This window comes from Dermacentor silvarum, chromosome 7 (assembly GCF_013339745.2).
Source record: "Dermacentor silvarum isolate Dsil-2018 chromosome 7, BIME_Dsil_1.4, whole genome shotgun sequence".
Classification (NCBI taxonomy): Eukaryota; Metazoa; Arthropoda; class Arachnida; order Ixodida; family Ixodidae; genus Dermacentor; species Dermacentor silvarum.
The window spans coordinates 152,499,850-152,522,625 of record NC_051160.1 but is presented as its reverse complement, the minus strand read 5'-3'; positions in this window follow the sequence as shown (position 1 = coordinate 152,522,625).

Below are 22,776 nucleotides of genomic sequence, written 5' to 3'. Positions count from 1 at the left end.
CCAACCACAATAAATCGGCTATCTGGGCTCAGCGACTCTTCTCGGCTATGCCGCCTGAGACAGCTGAAGTTTATAATTCTTTGTGGAAAGTGGTATTGTGCTTACAGCGTGCATATTGTCAAAATTGTGCCTGCTATCAAACCTACAGCAACCTACAAGTTACGCATCTTTACTATCTATTGTTCTTCTCAGGTGTGTGGTAATAGTGAAAAATTATTGCCGAAGGTTTGAAACGTGCCAGCTGGAACTAGTCCTGTATTCTCCTCGTGTCTCGTTTTTATGTGGCTGCCGAAGAATGGAAACATGTCACCGAAGGCTGACGTGGTCTGGTGAAACAGGAGGCGTCTACCTGATAAATAAATAGATTTATGCAGACAATGGCACTACAGAACAAAATAGCCCTCGTCTCTTCATATAGACAACATTTGCCTTTTAGGTGTATTCCCCACCTGTTCGTGTCATCAAAGCCTCCTTGATTATGTCTCTGTCAGCAGACGGTTTTAGTACTGCGCAAGTTGCGTATTAAGAACGCTACGTTCTTCACAGTGCGCATGTGCAGAACGCAACACGAACGGTACGTGACGTGTATACGCGGCGGCCGCGTACGCACGTATCCGATTCTTGCTCGCGTACGTGGGGTATGCGTGGGGGAGTCGCATGCGCTATCGTAGTCTCGTTTGCTCGGGACTGCGCGAGACTGTTCGTTTCTCGCAAAATGAACGCTACTGTTTAGTGCCTAGATATAGTTGCTAGTGTGCCGACCGCGGCCTCCCGGTGGCACCGTTTGCAATGATGTCGGCGGCTGCCGCTAGGAGCGCTGCAGTGCGGTGTGCATGTGCCGCGGCGCCGCCCGCTCTCCATAGACCGCCGTGTTATCACAAGGAGGCTGCTGCGCTTTTTTTTTATAAAGCGTAGGAGCAGTTAAATTTCTCATGTAGGTGGTGATTTTCCGATTTTAAAGGTTTTCTTTGACTATAAGAAACTTATTTACTGCTTTCTGCCTGCGTTTAAGTTTACGTACCAGCTAGCTCTGTTTCGAGTGTCGAACCTCCAGTGGTTCCATTCAGGAAAAAGAAGTACTACATTCGTTTTCTAAGACAGCCCAGCTCATTGCAACGTAGAATCTTTAAAGTATACTTATTCGGCGAGATTTTACTAATAGAAAGTAAGAATGCCTAATTTATATGGACGTGTGAAAACTGCACTATATATCGGATGTTTTGTGTTAGACAATACAGATTTTTATTTTTTAAAAGTAATGAATGAAACGAACGTGGTGTTTTAGCACACGAGTTCATAGGACATTGCCGCAAATAACGTGAGCTTCAGAAGACTAATAAGTAAAAAAATTTGTGATTACATTTTTTATTCGTGTCTGGCCGGGGACCGTTGTCCTAAATGGCAAAATTACTAGAGGCAGTGACATTTCATCCACACCCATCTTTTAAAAACCTGGAGAATCGCACTTAATTCGAGATATTCAAGAAGCATGCGGCGAAGTTCGAATGACAGCATGCCACGGCAAATCCTAACTCGACACACAGGCACGCACGCTTGCCAGCAAAGCGTATGTGACGCATCGGTATAGCTGCCGCGACCTAGCCGAGACGTTCGGTTTGCTACTTCTCGCGCTTGTCGTCACGGCGTTCGGTCTGATATGACAACGGGGTCGCCTTTTCTGTGCTCCAGCGGATAGCCTGAATTTACCTTTCAAATTCGATGATAAATATCTCGAATTAAATGTGACTTTCAAGGTAAAAAAAAACAAAAACAAAGGTGCGTTAAAATGTAACTGCCTTCATATTCGCCAGTTCAACAACTGTATAAAAAAAGCTAGGTCATTAATAAATTTTTTGTTACTTCATCTTCTGAACCTCACGTTATTAGCGGTAATGTATTTTCGCCCCTCCTCGGAACTCCTCTGCAATACAACGCCATTTCGCTGTTCTTATATAGCCTCTTTATAAAAAATCTGGATTGCCTAAAAAAAAAACACACCCTATATATGACTTCTCTTCGATGATGCTCGTATATGTGCTTCGCATGTTCATCATGTGTTTGACAAACTCACCATTTTATCGCATGCCGAGAGCGGCTCTTTCAAGAGTGGCTCTTTCAAGACAAAATATTAACTTTTACTTCACTTGCCAGAATGTTCCTATATGGAATTACTCCTTTTTGATTGTTCGTTTTCCCCATACTTTCCTGCACTTTCGCTTTCTTTTGCGATAGCAATTGTATGGACACTCCAAGCGAATTCCACCGTCGCCGTGATGTTCTGTGTATAAAGTCCAAGTGCTATAACATTGCGGCCACACTCCGTGTCATGCAGGTGTGAGCGAAAGCTTGCGATGGTGAGCCGAGAAGGATGGTGTTTGGCAGATGTAGAAAACACGTACAATGTTCCCCGTACATTTTACTTCTTTTCATAAGTTATAACTAACATTTTCTTTGCGAGAACCATGTCTCTATAGTACTGCTTCCTTGAAGCAGGCTTTAATTAAACTGCGTCGACAATAAACAAGCAGGAGCTGTTAATTAAGGCAACTTTCTTGATCAAAGATTATACCTCATCACAATTTGTGCGACCTGTTTTGTCTTCTATCTTAACCACAGCATTCAGAACACTACCATTTTCTTTAAATAAATGTGGAAAGTAAATTATTTTAAGTTATTCATTTCACCTTCTCAATAGACATAAGTTAATGATTCCACTGGCCCCAGATAGCACGATTCATCCACGCGACTTGAATAGAGATCGAGATTTCCTTTCAGTATTGTACTACAGATGGTAACTTAAACTGGTGGTTAGCGGCCGTTGTGCACCATTATTTTGCAATCTATCAGCGCTTGCGGCTTTGAAAATACAGCTTTGGGCGCACTCTTCTGATTCAGAAGCTTTGTGGTGGACACCAGATCGTTCGAAGTTCTCCGATTCGGCGCTCTCAACGGCTGAGCACAACAAGGAGGCCACCGACTGGGTGCGCCTGTGCCACTTTGATGGAAGTTCTTTCGCATATGTATATATATATATATATATATATATATATATATTTGCTCTTTTAATTTTCTGCTTTGAGATACAAGGTGTGTAGGATACTTATGGAATATCGTACATATCACATCGATTTAAGGGGCGATTTATTGCGGCGAATATCATTGAAAATGCCGTTTACGATAATAGTGAACGCTCCTCAGTTGGAAAGAGCGGGTGGTCGGCACACTAGCCAGTATATTCTAGGCACTATAGCTACTGTGCCGTAATCTCGCTAGTGTACATTAGTTAGGGTTTCAGCTAGCACGGTTGGGTTGGCTTGGCTTGACTGTAGACAACCACTGCTTTTATTTTTTATCTTCCAGATGTCGCGGCAGGTTTACGCACGTTTACATGCGTTGGTACTTCCATGTACTAAAAGCAATGTCGTTTCACGCGCTGCCACGTACCGCAAAGCGCTTGCCTGCTGCGTACGTGTCGTGATGGCGCAGTACTAAATCTCTTCACTCTGCCCTTGTCGCACTCGAAGCTGTTGGTGCTGCAGGAAGGCTTTATTGCGTGGGTATCATATTACAGTGAAGTTACAGTTCATCCTCTACACATGTAGACAATTGCTTTGAGAGCTTCTATGTATGCGGCATCAGCGAGAATTTTCGTGTGTGTGTAGGTTCCTTGCAAGTATTTCCATATTTATATTAATATAGGCTGTGAATATAGTGCACTTAGAAGTTTGTCATGGTAACAATTCCACATATTGAAGTATGCCGATGAATTTTCTTGTATTTCATGCTTTATTAAAATATTTGGAACACTCGTGTGTAATATTTTCAAGCTTCTAATGTTTTGTTTGTGCAAATAATTGTCGTTATTGCATTCGCTTGTTCACCAAGCTTCTTAAGCTTTGGGTTCCGAACAAAAAATATGAATAAAAATACAGAAAAAAGATGCAAGAGTGATTAAGTCGTGAACAACGTCGTCAACACTCACAGGCTCATATTCGCAACGTTGTCATGTTCCAAAGTAGTTTGTATGTTATTACTTGCTTAATCGGAAAACTTCTGCACATAAGTAATTTGAAATTTACCAGCGTTTTCTTTCTGCGAATATTGGGTAGTGTCATGAAATATTTTTCACAATGCACTGGTAATGGTAATTACCAACCAATTAGAAACCCTCCTTTCCTATTCATTTTTCATTGGTCTCAAGCTGAGCGGCAGTCTTTTTTTTTTGTTGAATAGTTGATTGTCCCCAACCTTCAACCATTCAACAAAGCGCTCACGACAGTCATAGGTTGCGGTAGGTGACCACTCGCTGCCGCTTTATTCCACCCCTGCTGATACAGCTCGTTCTGAAAACCACCACTGTGCCTCCGGCGTTGTCCCCCTTTCCCAAAACAATGGGGTGTCCGCAATGTTTTCGCAGCTACACAAATCATCAGCAACTGATTCACCGGCCGACATAAACAGAAATGAATATATGAGGACTCACCCCTTCGACATCGCAATAATGTAAACAGAACTTCGGGGATGCGCTGACGATCGTACAAATAGCCATCACAAACACTAGGAAGGAGAAGGTCTTTCCCAAAGCCAAAGCCGTCTCCCTCTTGGTACTGCACAAAACGCAGAGGAAACGCAGAGGCACGGAGCGTTGAGAATTGCTTGGCTCCTAAGCGCGCGCACACTCAACCACTGACTTGCGTTGCAGCAATACTGCCGTCGACTCTCCCGTCCTTTAGTTGTTAAGGCACCACGTCACCTCAAGTGAACCCCTGCCACCACATGCTCGTTTTACACTCCAGCGCGCAATCGTCGGTTGCGCGCTACGTTTGTCGATATTGCAAGCAGAGTGAAACTGAGCAAACGAAAGGCTGTTGTCTATAGGGTGCGTTCGACTTGAAAGGAGTTCACCGATATCACGGAGTCAACGACCCTTACTTGTTGAGCATATACTAGATGGTGCTACAACACAACTGTACAACTTACTCGGACGCGCTGTAGCATCACCATCTGTGCTTAGGTAGCGCAAGTACGTTAACGTGCACTACAGACGGCGATTGGGCTCCAAATGCACGCTCTTCAATGGTAATAGAGTGATTTTGAATTTTTTTAGCTGCCCCTTGTGCAAGAATGACCTGAACATGCTGTAGACTGCACAACGACGGCCTGGCCACGCTGCTTCTCCATGCTAGAAGCACCCTCTTTTTTGGAAAATTCTGCTTGTTCTGATGTACATGCTACTGTGGTACTGTGGTACATGGTACTGTGCGTATTTTGTTTACATTGTGAGTGCGTGCACTTTCTCGTTGATGGTGGCGCTCACGCTGTTGGTTGAACGGAAACACAGACTGGATGGGAACGGAAATGCCTAGTCGAGAGTGCCGTTGCGAAGAAACTGCCCAACGTAGAATTTTGTGAAGGGCCCATCAAGAAAGGCAAGCATCTGCTGTGCATCTTATTTACGGCGTCGAATAAAATTAGGTCATAAGACAGAATAACAACACCCAATTAGTTTTGGGCTTCAGCGACATCATATTCCGAAACATGGAGCTTGAGGTATTTGCCAATTCAATGCAGCTGAAGCCCACGTGCTAAGGGGTGTGCGAAATAAACGGGGCAAAACGAGTGCTGTTTGTTTCTTTCTGATGCTAGTTCACGGCAACACAAGCCACAATGTTTGGAAATTTGTGAAGGGAAATGAACAATTTTTATTCCTTTCCCATGTGAAGCATGACACTTACACTGATGATGTGCTGAGTCCCATTCACTGTGTACTAGATACAGCTGTATCAGACTTGTGCCCGTTACGGAAAAAGGTAATCGATATATTACGCAGTTGGGCTGAGTAACCCAAGCGTAATCGCGCCTGTTCTTACTCGTTCAGCTTGTTAAGTGCGCAGCGTTCCGCAAGAAACACGCAGTAGTGTTAGAGTTAGCGACAGACAAGATTATTGACCAACAGTAACACATGATGCTGCGCAAACGCTGAATCTCGAGCGGTAAGGGAAGTAGTAATCCAGTGAGAGAGCGAATACAGAGAATGGGCTTCGCTATCACGTCTATGCAGGAGGAAATCTCGCCGGGAATATGCTGCCAACCCTTGTTATAACCAATGTGCCTTTAAGAAGAACCTTTTGCTCGGGGGCTACTATCTAAATACATGGGAAAGGAGAAATCTTTTTCTCAGCAACCACTGCATCAAATTTGATGATGTTTGTGAAATTTAAAGAAAACGTTACAATCTAATAACTGTCGGTTGGGAGTTTTTGTTTTATGTCATCAATTCTTTAATAAACGTTGGCAAAAATTGCAAACACTCAGAAAACAACAGTATCATGATTACAACTCAACAATTGACAGTTCTGTAAATTGCACCTAATAGTACATTTAAAGCAGACAAAATTTGATATTTTACACATGGCTCTAAAAAATACTAGTATATGTGAGTAGAGCATTTGCAAAACCCTCATAAACAATTTAACAAATTCACATAAGATATGAATTGACATATCAAGTTTGTCCACATTTGATGACATAATTGGTGCAGTGTACAGAACTGCGATACCTGTTTTCTACGAATTTGTAAACTTCATGCTTCTATTTTTTGTCACGATTATGAATTTTTGAAGTTAATTTTATGTAATTGAGGCAATATATCTAAATTCCGCTTCCAACACTCACTGAAATTTAACGTTCTCTCTCACATGCAATACATTTCTATAAAATCGGCCACGAGGTTATCCCAGGAAAGCATTTCAGCTTCCTCTTGAGCATTAGCCTGCCATGACTGCGACATCACGTCGTGCTACAACACACCGGCTATATGCACGGCTCTTCGACTCACCGTTCGGACAGGCAGCAGCACAATATAAGCGCTCGCCGTAATTTAAGGACACCGTGTCTACTCTGAGTGGTTCCTGAAAATGTCGTTACACGCGAGCAAAATCTTTCACGCACCTTACGCTGTCCCAGAGAGCGATTTGCACTCGCCCTCACCTAGGTCTGCAGAGTGCCGGCTCGATTCCCGTAAACCCCCGATTCCTCGATGAAAAATGCTTACTGGACTTCCCCATTCGGAATGGCAGCAGGGGGTTTGCGCGGTGATTGTTTCTTCCCACTGAGGTAGAAACGAGTGGAAAGCAAGGACGAAGAATATATGAATACCCAGACAAAAGATTCAGGGCGCTACAAACGTCACGCTATTACGTGTCGTTGGCCGAGGTTAGCCGAACCTATGTACCCGACAACAAGCATATATTATTTCATTGGGACAATAAATTTCGCACATCGCGAGTGGATGAAGCAACAGTCCAAGTGTTCCCGCTAAAAAATATATAATGGTACACATTTGGTCCAATGATCTTCCTTTTTCCGTAGTTCTGCTATGAACGAGGAAAAACTTGTCCTTATTTATTTTTTCAGCTGATTCCTGCGATTAACACAATGATTCTAAATATTTAAATACGGTGATAGAGTGATTGCGTGGATACACTCCTTCCTGGCCTCTTTTAATGCACCTGCTCTTCACGAGCGACAAAAGCTTTTCAGAGATAAATAAGAATTTATCACCTCCGTCTACTTGCGAATTTTTTGACGTTAAACGTCTTTAATGTCGGTTTAGGTGATCGCTTGCTGAAACTGCATGTATGGAAAACATTTTGTTTTATCATCGCTGATATCATTGCAACCCTATTACACAGGCGCATTACTTTCGTATCGTTTTGTAGAGAAACGCAGCCATCATTTGATGATGTCTCACGTGCACAGATTTCGCTGGTGTCGCGTGGCACATGACAAAATCTAAGCTAAAAAATTTAAACCTCTCCCCTACCGGGTACAGGGGTGTAGGCGAAGCTTGTCCAATCCTAGAGGAAGGGTTAGTTTTTTTGAGCGTTTGAGACACCTTAAAGACACATGGTTGTTGGACCTCTGGATTATTCCGGCGTTGTTTTTTCACTTCGACATGTGCCTGTCGAACCTCTGGATTCACCCGGCGTTGTGGTTTCCTTCAGGGGTTATTCCACGAGAGATCAACGTGGGTCCAAAAATTCATATTTTATAGTCCACTGAATATTTTGTCTTTTGTGCGCATATTACTCAGTAGTACGAAAGTGAACTTGCCTTCTTTGCCGTGGATACTTTAGCCGGGAAAAAATATCGAAATTCTTCAGGGTGCAGGCTCCATTTTCATGCACCGGGCATTCTCGCAAATTGACATCAATGTGAAATGCAAAATATTACGGCTACAAAGAATGCATTTTTTCGAGTAAAATGTATGCCTAAAGAGGAGTCAGTAAGCATTGCTTGAGGCTTCTGTGCAAAACAGAAGTGTCTTAGAAAAACTGCTTAATTTGAGACACTTCTCAAAATTTGCTATATTTACGAATTTTTGTTTACTAAACCAGTGCATGTAGCCTTTTCTGAAATTTGGTGGGCTATGAGACCTTAACCTGTTTAATGATTGTGCTGAATCTTGTTGCTGTAACACAAATGACCATTTTTACAATTTGCCTCGAATGTGAAGTCAAATGTGAAGTGTGTTGCTTTACACTGGTGCCATCCTCTTTAGTGCATGTCTGGAACAAAACTTTCATTGCGTCAGAAATTGAAAATACACAATTTTGCAATATGAAATGCAAGGAGGTGTGACATATATATTGTAATGGTTTAGACAGCAGAACACATGCAAATGTACACTGTTTGTTCTAGGGTGCTTAAGCAATATGTTAATTAAATGAATATTGCTACTGTCCATGAAATTGGTTCCTTCCTAAATACAATGCGTGTCAGCAGCTCTAGTGTTATTAGGATCACAAATGAGAGCATTTGTGCGCTCATTTATACACTAAAAGTTATCACACTGCTGGTTCCACAAGCATATCCATGACAGACATGAAGCTATTACAACTGCTGCATTATTTTTCTGCGCGAACATGATGCACCGCTTTATTACTGCAAAAATAAACACCCCAAGGTAAATCAAACTGTAAGCAAGAACACTTGGAACCAGCAAGTACGAAATTTGGGTGAATGATCGTGCGTGCATGTGTGTAATACATTAAATTCAGTACTTTGGGTACATTAAATTCAGGCTATCCGCTTTTGTAGAGGAAATAAGTTGCCGGTGGACTTGAAAACTATATATATATATATATATATATATATATCAGTGAAGTAAGGAGCAACCGGAGCCGGCACAGAAGCAGTTCAAAAATTAGAAGCACGTAGGAAAAACATAACAAGACCTTACTGACCTTTCGGCCGGGGTCCGGCCTTCATCAAGGGTGATGAAGGCTTGATGAAGGCCGGACCCCGGCCGAAACATCAGTAAAGTCTTGTTATGTTTTTCCTACGGCGTGCTTCTATTTTTTGAGCTATATATATATATATATATATATATATATATATATATAGATAAGGCTACTCAGTCGCCTACGGCCACGGCTACAACGAGATGAAAAATGTGACGTGCTTGCCGATATCGCTGTCTTTTTTTCGTTATTGTGTTTGCAGAACGACGGCCTCGCAATTACATATATATTTCGGAAACAGCAACGTAAGGTCCTGACTGCCCATATGTAATGCAGGATCTATTTCGTTAACTTGTATCTGCCTGTGAGTTAACGGGACGAATATTACGAAGAAGCGATTCAAGAATCAGCGATGTTAAACTACCGGTGTTGCCGTGCAAAGTCGCTGCAGAATCTGGCTCCCGTTTCGATGCAGACTTGTTCCGCATGGCTCACGACCGAAACCTAGCTTTCGGCCTTACATCTCCGCTCGCAAACCCGTCACTTCACCCCAAGTTAAATAACGCGAGGTGTCGAAGCGCAATAAACTGGTTTTAGCCCAAAATAAACAACCAGCATAAGTGTACGAACCAATGAAAGCGTGCTTGCCGTGTACGCGAAAATACCGGTCAAATTTTTTTATCCAGGCCAGAGGTCACATGAGAGATCGATGATGATGATGAACGTTGTTTTGCGTTTACATAGGCAAAAAATAACGGAGTTAGTACTCAATAGTACAATCTCTACTTAAGAATAATGATTTTGTACTCTATGTCATGTAATAAAAACGCTTCGATAAGCGCGGGTAAAGTTTGTAGGTTAAAATTGCGCTTATTATGGCGCCTCTAGCGGGAGGTACTGAACTCACGCAGGCATATTTTCGAGGGGATGTACTATGCTTTATTTATTACCCGCGATTTTTTCGCCCTCTGTGGCCATTTGGTGAACTCGCGAGTGCCCTGTGCGGCTGCCGCCGTCTCGCTCTCGGTCCGTATCTCTCTCTCAGCCCCACTCGGCTTACTCGTAGCTGCTGCGCGTGCCTGCCGGCCCTGGTGGCCGCCGCTGCTTCCTCAGTCTGCTTCTCCGTCGCGCAGGGCGTCTGTTGCTTGCGGCGTTCGAACCACAGGCTTATGCTGCTTGCTAGCTCGGCCAGCATCTACTACGGCTATGGTACAGTACGTGCCGCGCAAAACTCGAAGGACCACTCAGCGGCATTCACTTGGATATTAATGATTTCGTATTCACAACTCTTAAAAGTGCTTAGGTGCCCTCGGATTTTTTAAGGCATTTATATTTTTTTTGTAACGCAGCCTAGTGCTTGATCACCATACGAGCGATTGGTCCACTTCTTGAAGTCATTATGGTTATCATCAATAACAACGTGTATAAGAGGAGGCTCACATGATATCCACATAATAACGCCTTTTTCACTATTTTGTTGGTTAGGAACATTCACAGTACTGGCATTGTGACCGAAAGACAAGAGCGAATACGCTCACTTCGCCTATAAGACGTTGTGCCATTAATTGAAGATCGATAAATTGTGTTCGTTTTCATGGTGGAGCTCGCCAGTAATCGTATTTTTTCGTATAACTATACCATATCATTCACGTTAGATATCTTGGGTAACTATTTGTCCGAACCCTCGCTCTGAATGTGCGCCACGAATAACAAAACAAATGAAGAAGAAGAAGCTTGGTATTTCCCAGTGTACACGTTAGAGGAATTGAATTCCAGCAGGAACAATGAGTGCTGCTGGTTCTCCGGTGTACCTCCTGACGTTTGGCGGTCTCCTCAAGATGGTGCAAATTGGCTGCGCGATTCCATCCTTAATGATCGTCACCTCTCTCGCCTTCAACCACAACACCGGTGAGTTCGAGATGGAACACACAGACGTGAGCCTGACCATGACGATCTTCGCGTTCGCTATGTCGGCCGCCATCATCACCGTCACCATACTCAACGGCTCGGTGGATGTGCCACACATGCAGATGTACCGTATGAACTATGCTATTGGGACCCTGGCCTTGGCTGTTAACACAGTGCTGTTTTACGTGCGCTTCACCAACGCTAGCTCCGCCGTAGCCACACCCGGCACAACGGTGCATGGACCCAATTCGTCGCCCGAATCCGACGGGTTAATGGCGATTGTGGAAGCCGATGACATGTCCGTCCCGTTCTACCTCTGTCTTGCAAACACAGTCGCGTATGGACTGAACTACCTTTATGCTCTTATGATACGTGCACCAGTGCCGATGGCAGAAACTATGTCGTGACTTGTGTGATGGAGAGTGCGCTGCAGTGACACCAACTGTTCCGGATTGATAGTCGGTTTTCCATACGCCACCTTGACTTGTTGCACGCAGGACGGAGCGCTTGCCATCCATTTCTATTATTTTCTTATTAAAAGCTCTTTTCAATATTAAGCTCTAACCTCAGTCACGGAGAAAGAATAACAGGAGGCGAAACTCTGGGCCGGCGCCAGCGGGAGCACTGGTCGTGATAATGTCACGCTGGGAGAGGAGGAGACGCGCTAGTGGTGAACGTTGGTGCAGCGCCCCTTGCGGCGACGGAAGGAACTACTTCCCTCGCGGTCGGAGTCGGAGCGGTGCGCGCGGCCGCGGCCGCGGTCACGGAAGAAAAAAAAAATTGCTCTCCGACGGCGCCCGGCGTCGTCTGCTACTGGCCGTTTGAGCTGAGCTGTCTGATGCCGCAAAAACATTTCCGCCAGTGCGGTTTGCACTCAAGCAATAAAATATATATAGACTGTCATGGTATAAATATTTTTTTCAAGATATAAATTTAAGGTCACATGCTTTTTATGCGGCAATAAGAGCAAGAAACTAGAGCACTTGAAGGACCAGACGATCTGCGATCATAGCCAGGTGCGTATGGAAAGAGCAGACGATTTGCAACTATACTCATGCGCGTAAAGAAAACTGCACTTGATGCGTTTTCAAATTTTTCGGCGTAACAAAAAAACGAGAATTTGTTTATCTTTATCATCATCCACTATAAAAAGTACCGATCAGAGTATGCGATACATAGCTACCTTGCGGGGAAACTAAATTTAATTATATTCCTGCGGCAGGTTTGGGAAGACGTGGAAAGACGGAACAGCAGAGCAGAGCAGAGTCTGCCGCTCGCTTCGCGCAGTCAGAATCATCGCTTCTAAGTTATGCAGTTCCTCCGTTGCTCCTCTACTATGTAAGTGTTCGTTGTGTATGCGGTTCATGATTATCAGAAATGGGGCACCGATGCTTCGTCCCAAAACTGTAACAGCGGATATAAGTAATGCGCGGAAAACGCTCGAACTTTCAAAGCTCCAAATGACGAACTCCTGCAAGAATGGGCGCGAGCAATAGAAAGCGAGGATCGAGAACTGACGAGAAACGACAACGTCTACTAAAAACATTTCCCCAGCGGAACGCTCAGCAGGCGTAAATACTACGCTGACCTTGGAAGCGCAGTCTTCCCTGACCAGCCGAAAAAGTCATCGTTGCTCCTTGGGGCGGTACTGGTCGGTCCCCGTCTCATGGCGCTCCGGCCAGCTTAACGAGAAAACGTTGTAATAGCTGCCGTCTCGTTTAGCGACAGGCATCGTGTTCAGCTAGCGTACTCGAGCTGTTGCTACCTAATGCAAGGGCGGCGCACAGGCATCAAGCATCCGCGCGCGAGCAGACGACAAGACCGAGGGACCGAGCCCCGCGCTTCCCGCATCCACTACTGCATCACAAACCGTCACGTGACCATACGTCAGGCGTCCGGTGTTTGGTAGGGGGCGCTGTCACGACGTCCGCCGTAGGGTGCCTCGATGACCAGCGCCGCCGTCCAGGGTGGAGACAACCCCGCTGGCGCCGCCATATTGTGTCACACGACCTGAGACTCAGCTACGCTTGCGTTCATAAAGTGTTACTCGCGGCGCGCTTCCAAGTGCTTTGCCTTGATGAGGATTTTTTTATCGGTGTCCCACCTGCATATCTTTATAACCAATAGCCGTTAACTCATCGAAGGTCGAAGACGTAAATGTATGGCGCCGGGAACATGCCCCAAGTTGCCTAATTCAATCACATTTAATATGCCGTGTGTATGTTTAAAATACGCACTATTTTTTGCGCTTCGATGCTTGGTATATAAGGTTTGCGACCCCCTGTGTGTGGAAGTTTTTCTTTTTCGCTGTTGTATTTTGGTTTACACGTCACGCCTCCTTTACCGTAGCCAGCCACTCGGCCACGGCGGTTAGTTTCCCTTGCGTTGCGCGTGCTCTTCGCGTTCGTTGCAATTATTTGACGATATCTACGTGCAATTTTGCCCACAAAACTGTGTGCTTACAGGATTAAGCTGGTGTAAAAATAACTGCGATGTGAAAATAAGGTTTAGTTAGTGCTGTAGAGAAAAATGTTACGTAACTTGTCTGTGTCAATCTTGCGTAGTACACACAAGAAACCAAACGATGCACAAAATACATTTACTTAGCAATGTCTAGTACAGTCAATCATGAAAGAGATATGTACATGAAAAATGATATGTACTGTGTGGCGCCTGAAGGTTATGTTGAAAGACGATATAAAAAAAATTCGCAAGGTAGGCTCGACACACACAATTCGGGATAGGGAGAGTTTTTTTAATTTATTCATTACATGGAGGAGGGGGGGGGGTTCAAGTGAGTACATCAACCTTATTACACACAATATAAATCGAAAACAAGAATGCAAACAAGAAAACGCAACCGCTGGTAATATTAATCAAGATATCCAGCCAGAATACATACATCAGCTACCATCGAATACGTCGCATCAGCCAAACACATCGATGGCGAGTACAGAACATTTCATAAAAAACCATTAGAACACTGATAACTACATTGAAAAAATAAACAACACTGCATACATATCACGTACAAAAACCGTAAATGAAACTTACAGATTAGCAATGTTTTTCACTTCGAAAATATAGTCCATGATGATGTAGGGCTGTTGACTTTAACAGACGGCGCCCATCCTGTCGATTTCCCTCGTACTGGTCCTCTTCAAAGTGTTTCTAAGTACAGGTAAAACAACAAAAGTGATTATTGATATGAAAAGTTGCCTTGTAAATACAGAGAACCCATTACAGTGCTTAAAAATAAATTTTAGCAGAAGCAATGCTGTATTACCTCGCTTCACACGTTTCGAAGAAATGCACAGGCTACAACAGACACCATGCCAGAAAGCGCCGAAACATTTCGGTCCCATGATGCCCCTTAACTCTACTACACCTGGGCATACCGTGCACAGGTATTTAAAGACCGTCACAGTACCCACTACGATCGGGAATGAGCACGAATGACCATCGGCTTACGAGCACCACGCTACAAATATGTACAAGTCTAAAAAATCAGCTATGTAACGTAACACCCTGAGGTCCGCAAGATATCTCCTGAGAAATCAGAGAAAATCACAATGTTTCGCTTACCACGTACAAAACAGCCGCTCTCCCCAGACGAAGCACTGCGTTCTTTAGTCCCAAATAACCAGTACCGAAAAAAAAAGAAACAAGAGACACACACGATGTGTGCTTCCCATGAAAAAGGAAAATAGGTGGCTTACGTGACGATTCGTAGCTAATGTAAGACTATTTCGCAGCTAAGCATCTTCGTCAGTCCTTAAAATAAGGGTACAGACTGCGCCCATCAAAACGAAAAAAAGCCTATGCGACGCGCGCTCGCAAACCATACGCTACTCAGCATCGGTGCAGTGCTTAGTTCGTGAGCGAACGTAGGTACGTGAGCGAGGATCAGAGAATACTTTTTTATTTAAATGAAAAAACACGGTGCGGTAGTCTAAACATTCTTGACACTTACCTCGCAAATGCAGGAGTTATCCGTTGCCTTCCAGTGATCGTGCTTTACTTGGGCTTCCCATCTCTTCCGTCGCTCTGGGTCCCGGGGGAAGCGAAAACACCCAGTCCTTTACGCGTCGATCCGGCGCACTTGGGAACACAACAGCCCGTCATGTCGACACGATGCACTTGATAGCTTGTCAGTCATGCGGCTGAACACTGTCTAGCAAGTAGAAGCGTCCGCGAAGCATCCGCGCGCACTGTGCCTCGAACTCAGCACCGGCACCAAGCAATCGCAACGGCTCGCTGTGACACAATATGGCGTCGCAGCGAGAAAGCGGCGGCGCGGGGGCGGTCAAAGGTTGGCACCACCCTGAACGGCGGCGCTGGCATCGAGGCACCCTAGTCCGCCGCCGCGCTCCAGCGTGACATTATGACGACGCGAAAAAAAAGCCGAGTTGCGCCTCCTGTTATTCTTTCTCCGTGACCTCAGTACAACTTTAGCTTGTAGTTTCATTTGACATCGAAGCTTGTCGAGATAGTGACACTGTTTCCGACAGAGATGGTAAGTCACAGTCGTACGAAGGCTACTACTCGTACGAGTTTTCATCAGGCAATAGCGCAGGGTTGCGAGCAGAGTTTACCGCTTCATATAGACTTTGCAAATTCATCAGACTCCATGATCTTACAGTCATCATCATCGTCATCATGAGCATATTTTGATGTCCACTGCAGGACGAAGACCTCCCCCTGCGATATTCAATCACGCCTGCCTTGCGCAAGCTGATTCCAACTGGCGCCTAAGAATTGCTTAATTTCATCGTTCCACCTGGCGTTCTGCCATCCCCGACAGCGCTCTCCTTTCCAACAGAGCTCACCCAACACTGTGGCGCAATCCACCCCAGTGTTGGGTGAGGCCACGAACGATATCATGATTGACCAACGAGGAATAGAGGCCGCTCTCAAAACATTGAATGCGTCTAAAGCAACTGGGCGTGACGCATTGTCACCGGCACTGCTTTCTTTGTGCCCACTGGAAGTGTGCAAATCTATGGGCGTAATCTTTACTAAATCATTACTAGAAATCTCTTTACTAGATGACTGGAAACTTTTCAATGTCGTCACTGTGCATAAAGGTGGATCGCGAAATAGTGTTTTGAATTGCCGGCCTATCTCGCTTACTAGCGTTGCATGTAAGATACTTGAGCATGTTCTTTACAGTAATGTTATGAGCCACATGAACGTGCACTCTTTCCTCAGCCCCCAGCAGCATGGACTTCGTATTGGATTTTCCTGTACAACACAGTTGCTTGAGTTGTCGCATGATTTAACAGGAGCTTTGGGTAAATGTTTTTCTGTTGACTGTTTGTTTCTAGATTTTAAGAAGGCATTCGATGTTGTCCCTCTCTCTTTACTCATATAAGAAATTAGAAGTTTTATTATAAACAGTACGGTTGTTCACTGGATAAAAGAATGCCTAAATTTAAGAAGACAGAAAGTTGTTCTTAATGGAAAAAAATCCCGTGAAGTTAATGTGTCCTCTGGCATGCCCCAAGGATCAGTGATAGGACCGCTTTTGTTTCTCATCTATATAAATGACATTTGCTCCGGAATAGCATCGCAAATCAGGCTATTTGCATATGATTGTGTTTTGTAGAGAATATTCATACCACCCATGACTGCAATGTTTTACAAAATTACCTGTACAAGATAAATGAGTGGTGTAACAAGTGAAACATGCTCATTAACGTGAAAAAAAAAACATTCATATGCGTTTTTCGAGGAAAAGAACAACTCATGACTTCTGTTACTTTTTAAACTCAACCACCATATTATGAGTTCAAGAGCAGAAACATCTTGGCGTTTATTTCACACAAGTTCTTTCTTAGAGCCCTCACATTGATCATATCACAACTAAAGCATGCTGCGTTGTAGGTTTCCTGCCCAGAAATGCAAAAAAAGTTGCCACTGGAGACAAAGGTATCATTGCAAAAATCAAATGTCCGATCGGTTCTGAATTATGCTTTTGCTGTGTGGGATCCGTTGTCGGCACGTGACCTGAACAGTTTAGGAAGAATTCAAAGCATAACCGTTCGTTTTGTTTGTTCAAATTACTCCAGGAATTTCAATGTTTCAACAGCAAAACAAAGAATTGGTTGGGAACCACTGCGGCAACGCAGGAAATATTTCAGAATGACACCCTTTCATAACATATTCCACTCTCGAACAGGTATAGACCCCGGGAAATATTTTTCCAAGCCTGATTAAGTTTCTCAACGGCTTGACCATGAAAATAAGGTTGAAGAAATAGCCTGCAAAACTGAAGCGTTTAAAATGTCATTTTTTCCCAGAAACATAAGCCAATCGAACAAGTTACCATCCAATGTCGCAACGATTCACTCAAACAAAAAATTTTCAAACTCTATACGCCCACTGAAGTAATATAGTGTTTTGTTTGTATGTGCGAGTATGAAAGTGTTCCGGGTACATGTTTTGCCTGCTTTATTTACTGGTTCTTTGTCCCCCCGCTGTAATGCCTAGGAGCGCTGTGGGTGTTGTCATAAATAAATAAATAAATTTGTAACGCTAGAGCGTTGCACTCCCAGGACTACATTGTTTTTCTGCTAGTCATCTGTAAAAGAAGCCACGGCGCCATAGGAGCCGATCAACAAAGAGCGAAGTAATCATAGCTATTTATTCATGTAGGTGCTCCAGTGTCTCCATTTAAAACTTGCGTCCGTTTCGTTTCTTCTACTTCATCCATGTCAACACTTGTATGTCGTTTTCGCTGAGCAACAACCACTGACCATTTCCACGAGCGTGTAAAAACGGAGATGACAACAATAATAACTACTACTACTGCTACTACTGCTGCTACTACTACTACTACCCCAACTAGCTACTACTACTATTATATCATTAATTATTAAGTATTATAGAGGAAGTACAACAACAATGAAAGCTTTACATGAGATCCAACGCAGTGTTTTAGCATAAGTGATGCGAATGCTCCTTTCCGATTATAGAAAAGTTTTCAGGTGTTAAATCTGTCGATTTGATGCAGACTGACAGATGAATCAACATTCTCTGGCTTACTTATTGTAATTATTATTTTCTTTTTCATTTACCATAAACCACATCTCCAATATGAAATCTCTTGGGCGAACTTGAGTGGACTTTGGGCTTGGGCTTCCGTGTACTGGTGAGGGATAGTGTCCCTGTATACGCAGGGCCTCTCTTTTCCTCGTGACACCCGCACCGCCGTTGGCCGAGCATCGTCACGCCGTGACAAGTGATATAAGTCGTTCTGCTCGGCATAGAGAAGCCAACCTGGCGGTAACAACGCCTGTACACCACTTGCTTCAGTTTTTGGGCCATCTGTATCGGTCGAGGCGCGTTCTCACCAGGGCGTCAGCATAGAGAAAGAAATTCAACAAGAAGGGACACTCGGCCAAAACTGGCAGCAGGAAACGCATCACGCTGTAGCATTGATGCCGAACGTTAGCTGCCGCGAGCATCAAAAAAAAAGAAAGCGAAATTAAGTTAGCATTGTTGTATTTTTTGTTATTCTTTACCGCGAAAACTAAAACGTTTTGCATATAAATGACCTTAAGCTTTACTACTTATTTTTCTTGGGTTGCCTAGCGACAGGCCAATGACGAGCCAGATGCATTCGTCATCCGCCACACGCGCAAACCGAAGCGAGCGTGGACGGCTGCGCACGCGTTCGAGCGCTCGCCCATGGCGACCCGTCTGTATCCTTTTATTGCGATAGCAATTGTATGGACACTTCCACCGGATTTCTGCCGTCGTCGTCGCCGTCGCCGTGAGGTTCCCTATAGATAAAATCTTCGCCGCGCGCCGTATGCTGAGCGGTAGCGTGCGGGGACGAGCGCTATCACGGAGAGCGAACGCACTCAATCACCCACGCGCAAGCAAGGAAGCGGGAAGCCAGCGCCGGAGGGAGCGCGGGGGGGGGGGGGGGGGGCGCACTTCTACTCTGCCAACAACCGCGCTCGTCGCTCGTCCGCACCGTCTCTTATCTCCACTCGGCTCTGACCTTTATGCGCCGTGCATTCGCCGCTCAGTTTCCGTTGAAGCGATAGACCGCACGTACCTTCGCCCGCTGCGGCATATGGGCTCGCTGCCAGCGTTTTGACAGTCGTTGTCTGCAGTCATTCATTGTGTTCTATTCATGTTTGTTTGTGCGCGCTCACACCACGCTTGTTCATTTAGTTAGTAATAGTAATAGCCACATTTTGCAACGCACGCTACACATGCAATGCTGCCCGGTTCGGCAGTGCAGCACTACCGGTGTGTCCCTTCGCACGCGCTGCCCACGGGAAGCGCTTCTCATCAACACCACCGTTTCACACGCGCCTTCTCGTGGTCATCGAGTCTCTCTTTATGTCGGTATACTTACGCCGCAGCACACCTGCTTACTTAATGAGCTCATGTTTACTACAATTCATATTGCTACCAAAGCTGCTCACCTTACTTCGTATGACATTGCTGTGTTGCTATCGCATTCATTGCTTCGCCCTTAGGGCGGAACTGTGACATTTTTTGTTTAAATGTAGCCTGGTTTCTTGGGCTCCTGGCGTATTCTTGTGTTCCTTCTGCACTGGGACAAGACACCACTGCACTATTGGACTACGGCAAGGTGAGAAATTTTGTTTCACAGTCTACGACGCAATTGGGCTTTCGGCACGGGACCGAGACTTAAGACGCAGATAGCGAAAACCAGCTGGGCCGTCCTGGCGCAGTTAATTTGAGATAGTGAATCGTGCTGGGACATGTTTTCCGACGCTGCCTAGGGGGTTATTGTGAATTATTTCGGTACTTTCAGGGTACGCTGGCCACACAGGGCGCTGTGACGCAGTTAGCGAGAACCAACTCGGCCGTGGTGCGTAGTCTAGAGCATCTTGCTAGGAGTTAGTGCCGCTTTCTCTGACGCCACACATTACCGAAAAGTTATTTCGTTACTTTTTGGGGTACTAGCTTTTGAGGCACGCTCGCCGCACAGCGCGCTTTGTCGCATTTAGCGATAAGCAGCTCGGCCGTAGTGACAAAATTAGTTTGGCGTGTAATGAATTTTAGGGGGACAAGCTTGTGACGTTTTTTTTGTGGTCCCGCAACAACATATCCCTTCTTTCGGTACTCACCCCTGTCGAAAACGCGATGGGCGATTGCCAAGAGTGATAACATGGGAGTGTGTTGCTGGCGCCGGCAGAACGCGTGAAATATAACGCCGAGGAACATACCAGAAACTTGTAATTCCAAAATTACGTCTTCCAAAGGACTGAAAACAGGCCTTGCACGCACGCATTTGTCTTGAGTGCGAGTAGAAGGCATTCTGCGATCGTCTAGCGTGGTCCGGCTGGGAGCCTCTGTTGCATCCGTCTCTGTGTACGTAGCGTACCGTCGCGTCGCCCGAGGCCAAGTTTTGGAAACACGAAGTCGCCGGTGCATTTGTGCGATTAAATTGCAGAAAATATTGCCCGGAAATGGGGGGACGCTTGGAAATCAGATGTTTTCATATTTTACGGTATTGTTTGGGATGAGTCGGGTATTTTATACGTCATGTATGTAAAAGCGAATTGCTTTTGTTTGTAATGCCGCCCATTCACCGCTTTCGCACGTTACGTCTCTACACGCAGTATTCCTATGCCTGAATACAAAAATGACACATGCTTGTAACATGCTGTTACATGCTTGTAAATGCAACATGCTTGCAATTTGCTTTTTTTTAGCTGATGCTGCCCGGTGGAGCTTCATACGGGAACTACTGCTTACTTGGTGTCATAACGTTGTATGAACGCACAAAAAGCGCGGGATGAGCTTTTATGTAGAGAAAAATAATATTTCCGCATTCCACAAGGGGTCTTGCGTCTACTGTGTGAAATTGCACGTGGCACAGATTCGATGGGACCTGACAAGATCGTTCGCCATGATTTTTACCAAATACGAAAACAATTCCGCACAACGACCGTGCGTGGTCGAGCAGAAAATTAAGAAGGCGGGGGGGGCGCAGCCAGCGTGCTAGCTAGCGTTCAAAATGCGTGCGCCCAAATCCGAAAACGGAAGTGATGCATGCCGACGGCTTGGCTCGTTGTAGTCAATTCGGCCGCTGGACTCTATGGGATTGTCCGCTCTTGTTTAATTACAGAAATCATACATGAATATAAATAAATAAATAAATTCCTTTCTCTATGACGTCAGTAAGCATTTCTGGCCGCTTAGGCCGGAGCCGCGGTCTCACTGCGGTCTCGCGCTTGCACTGGAGCGGTATAGACGCTCACCCTTGTCGCCGCGCAAGAACTATCTGCAGCATCTCTGAGCATGACGGTACGCCACGCATTCGGGTTGCGCAAGTCGCAATGAAAGCGGGAAATCTGTTTACCTGTGCCGTGCAGACTGACCGTTGTCGTCTGCAATAGTTATTAATGCGAAAGCATTACATTCGCCATGAGGCAAAAAAGCCGGCGTCGGCCGCAACGAGTGGTACCAAAAATCAATGTGACATCATCAGCGTCTTGAATGAAATCAGTAGCAATACCGAAGAGAGTAAATGGTATGACAACGTTAATTAGTAGTAATTATGAGTAGGTATTGTGAATTGAGGTGAATTACAGTGAAGTGAATTAAAGTTAAAACAAGTTAGAGTAAGGTGACTTAAGGTGAAGCAAAGTAGATTAGAATGAATTAAATTGGGTTAAGGTCGATTAAAGCGGATCACAATATTAACTCGTAGCTACTTGGCGATGAGTTCTGAATGGTTGTGGTCGGGTCATTAAATAACGCAGAGAAAAAGAAGCGAAGAAACGATCGCAAACAGGTTGTAATAGTTAGGAAGTCTTTATTGGTGATAAATAAGACAAGTCATAATGCTTTCGCATTCAAATCACGTAAGGATACTTAAATGACATTATTTTTTGTGTATGCGCGGCTACAGGGCATTCGCTTTAAACCGCACCGCGCCTCTGCCCACCATATCAACCTTTGGAGTAAACCTTCTCTGGTAATAACGTTCATCATCCATCGTTAAAACACGCCGAGTTTGGCTACGTCATAGTGCACAGCTGTCGCTTCACTATCAACCGTACTTTTAATCTTTAAATTATGGAGTTTTACGTGCCAAAACCATGATCTGATTGTGAGGCGCGCCGTAGTGGGGGACTCTGGAAATTTGGACCACCTGGGGTTCTTTAACGTGCACCTAAATCTAAGTGCAAGGGTGTTTTCGCATTTCGCCCCCATCGAAAGGCGGCCGACGTGGCCGGGATTTGATCCCGCGACCTCATGCTCAGTACCCCAACACCATAGCCACTGAGCAACCATGGCGGGTGTCATTTTAATGTTCGGCGCCAACGTCCGTCACATCCAATTACCCTCGCGTTGCAACGGCCGCTCCCGCCATATCCGAGTTGCACTCCACCGCCCGTATACTTCGGCCGGCCGTATGCTGCAGACTGCACTGTCATTGCTTGAAGCTCCTGCTGCATTACGGCGCGAGGCAAGTTTTCTCTCCCTCGCCAGAAACCGGCGTAGTTTTTGCGCGCGTCTAGAGGGCCTTTTTCTATCCCGTTAACCACTGCGATTAGAAAAATCTAGGTAAATAAAAAAATAAATTATGGTGCTTTACGTGACAAAACCACGATCGGATTATGAG